At 46.2% G+C, this 3365-nt stretch overlaps 1 non-coding gene across 1 annotated transcript; it reads left to right on the top strand.

Annotated features, from left to right (window-relative positions):
- The first annotated feature begins 269 nt into the window (after positions 1 to 269).
- On the top strand, positions 270 to 343 carry TRNAP-UGG (transfer RNA proline (anticodon UGG)). The gene has a single exon. It is a non-coding gene; the product is annotated as a tRNA-Pro (tRNA).
- The last annotated feature ends 3022 nt before the right edge of the window (positions 344 to 3365 follow it).

Genomic DNA, 3365 nt, shown 5'->3' with positions numbered 1-3365 from the left:
CTGGACTCTTTCCCCAGACTCACAGACCCCTTCTCCAACAAACAATAGCAAACAATCACCCCTCTCCACTGCAGCCAGTCCTCAATTTGCAATCTGCCACCCTGAGGGCAAGCACCTGCAGCCTTCCATAGACTATACACACAAGACCCTGCCCCAATACAAGCGAGCAAACCTAAAAAAAAATCACTTGTTTACCCAACAAGAATCAAGAAAAAAAAATTTGAAGAAAGAAGATCAGAAGCAAAGGGGTGTTTCAAGAAGACTTTCAAGCCCTGGCCGGTTGGCTCAGTGGTAGAGTGTCGGCCTGGCACAGAAGTCCCGGGTTCGATTCCCGGCCAGGGCACACAGGAGAAGCGCCCATCTGCTTCTCCACCCCTCCCCCTCTCCTTCCTCTCTGTCTCTCTCTTCCCCTCCTGCAGCGAGGCTCCATTGGAGCAAGGATGGCCCTGGCACTGGGGATGGCTCCTTGGCCTCTGCCCCAGGCGATAGAGTGGCTCTGGTCGCAACAGAGCGACGCCCTGGAGGGGCAGAGCATCGCCCCCTGGTGGGCAGAGCGTCGCCCCCTGGTGGGCTTGCCGGGTGGATCCCAGTCGGGGGCATGCGGAGTCTGTCTGACTGTCTCTTCTTGTTTCCAGCTTCAGAAAAATACAAAAAAAAAAAAAGATTTTCAAGCTGATGGTTTCTCCACCTGGACCTAATCCAGTCAGGCTGATGGGGTAGATGAGGATATGCCCACTGCTTCCACTCTCTAGAGCAGTGGTCCCCAACCTTTTTTGGGCCACGGACCAGTTTAATGTCAGAAAATATTTTCACGGACCAGCCTTTAGGGAGGGACGGATAAATGTATCATGTGACTGAGACAAGCGTCAAGAGTGAGTCTTAGATGGATGTAACAGAGGGAATCTGGTCATTTTTAAAAAATAAAACATCGTTTAGACTTAAATATAAATAAAACGGAAATAATATGTTATTTATTCTTTCTCTGCGGACCGGTACCACTCCACGGCCCGAGGGTTGTGGACCACTGCTCTAGAGAACATTACAGCAGCTTCCAGCACAAGATGGGGAGGGAACAATGGCCACCATTTGAGAAACTACTTCCTCCCTTCCTTGGGGCTCCAGATAGGCTCGCACACCAGCCTCTCCAAAGGAGTGTCTATAACAGCAATTCAAGTGTCCTTGTAGGCTCTAAAGTACTTCAGTTCCCGGTTATTAGCGGAGAGGATTTGGCGTTTCGGGAGAAGCCAGGATATACTGCTATGAAAACTCTTCAGATTGAGATGAGTAACTTCTAAGAGGCTCCCAGTGATCCCTGATGTCCCAGGCGTTCCTGATTTGACTTCCCCGTGCAGTGGGACTCTCCTGCTTATCAGCAGGGCTGGCAGCCTCTTCGAGACTACTCGTGAGGCAGCTATGAGGATGCTACTGTTAAGTGCCACCGGAGGAAAGACACGACCGACACACAAATTAGTTGCAGTAATCACACAGACAATTTATTACTCACAAATCCTTTTGGCGTGCCTGGGTACAGCATAAGGGGACCCCATCGGTGTGCTCCTCTCGGCTGGCTTTGGTCAGAGCTCAGAGTGGCGTGGAGACAGTTCACAGCAATGTTTGAGTCTGGATGACTACTGCAGTACAAGGCCCCTCAGCTTTAGTACCCTTTCTGGCCAATGCCTTCTAACAGGTGTCAATCTACAGGATTATCACCTCAAACCACCATTTTGGGAGTTCCTCGCAGGGAATCCCCTTTATGTCAATCATCTGAAATGTTTACATTCAACCACTTTTTAAAATGTTCTTATTTTCATTAATTTACAAAGTTAATGTAAATAACACCAAGCCACTTCTTATCTATGTATAACTTCACACACATACTAACTGGGCTCTACTTGAAAGTCAGTCTGTTTATCACATTACAGAGTTATGGCACTAAGCCACTATATTAATTCCTAACCAAATGGCATAACTTTATTTAATTTTAATAATTATTTTTAATATCCTTTTAATTATTTTTATATATCTTCCATATTTTTATATTTCTATATATTTAATTACTATAACCTTATATTACTATAATACCTGACTTCTTATTTCACACTCTTGTGTAACTTCTCCCCATAGGTATGGGCTGGCCTTACTGACTTCTCATCAACAGAACACCATAGGAGTGATGGGACTTCCAAGATTAAGTTATTAAAAAACTATGGCTTCGCCTGACCAGGTGTTGGCGCAGTGGATAGAGCATCAGACTGGGGCACAGAGGACCCAGTTTTGAAACCCCGAGGTCACCAGCTTGAGAATGGGCTCATCTGGTTTGAGCAAGGCTCGCCAACTTGAGCCCAAGATCTCTGGCTTGAGCAAGGGGTCACTTGCTTTGCTTTAGCCCCCATCCCCACCCTACCCCCATCAAGGCACATATGAGAAAGCAATCAGTGAACAACTAAGGCACAGCAACGAAGAATTGATGCTTCTCATCTCTCTCCCTTCCTGTCTGTCCCTATCTGTCTCTTTGTGTCTCTGTCACAAACAAAAAAACTATGGCTTCTTTTTTAAGCATCTTCTTTCTCTCTCTCTTGCTTTCTTTTGGGATCACCACTCTGGGAGAAGTCAGCCCCCGAGTTCTGAGGCAGCCTTGTGGAGAAACCATGTGCTGGAGGACTGAGGGCTGCCAACAACTATGTGAGTGAACTTGGAGGGACGTGGAATCCTCCCCAGCCAAACCTTCACAGAAGACTGCGATTCTGACCTTGACTGTGATTTCAGGAGAGACCTTGAATCAAAGAACTCAGCAGGGCTATGCCCAGACTCCTGATCCACAGAAACTGTCAGAGAATAGATATTTCTTGTCTTAAGCTGCTAAATTTGGGGGTAATTTGTTCTGTAGCAATAGATAACTAATACAATATGTTCTTAAGTTCAAGGATGATAAAAAAAAAAAAACCTCAAAGAACTAGCCAGTCTCACACCACCACTCCCACTCCAAAAAAAGAAAAGAAAGCAGTTCTGTGTCTAAATTGCCGATTCAGACTCTTTGGATCTTAGCTTTCTCACTGTAACATAGGGACAGAAAATTTTCCTGTGTGTGGTTATCTGTTGTCATGTGTTAAATAGTAGGCGCTCAATAAATGTTTTCTTCTCACTAAGCCCTTGAGCACTCTTGGAATTCTCGAGCTGAGGAAGAGTCATGCCTGGAGCTGGAAGTCCATAGCTGGCTGTGCAGTCAGGCACACAGAACCACTGTTTATATGCAAAGCTGTAAACCCTCCCACTATTTACCTCTTCTTCCATCAAGACCTGGTTTAGGCCTGACCTGTGGTGGTGCAGTGGATAAAGTGTCAACCTGGAAATGCTGAGGTCGCCGG

This window comes from Saccopteryx bilineata, chromosome 10 (genome assembly GCF_036850765.1).
Source record: "Saccopteryx bilineata isolate mSacBil1 chromosome 10, mSacBil1_pri_phased_curated, whole genome shotgun sequence".
In the NCBI taxonomy this organism is placed as follows: Eukaryota; Metazoa; Chordata; class Mammalia; order Chiroptera; family Emballonuridae; genus Saccopteryx; species Saccopteryx bilineata.
Note: the sequence above shows the minus strand (reverse complement) of the source record. Positions and strands in the feature narration are given on the sequence as shown.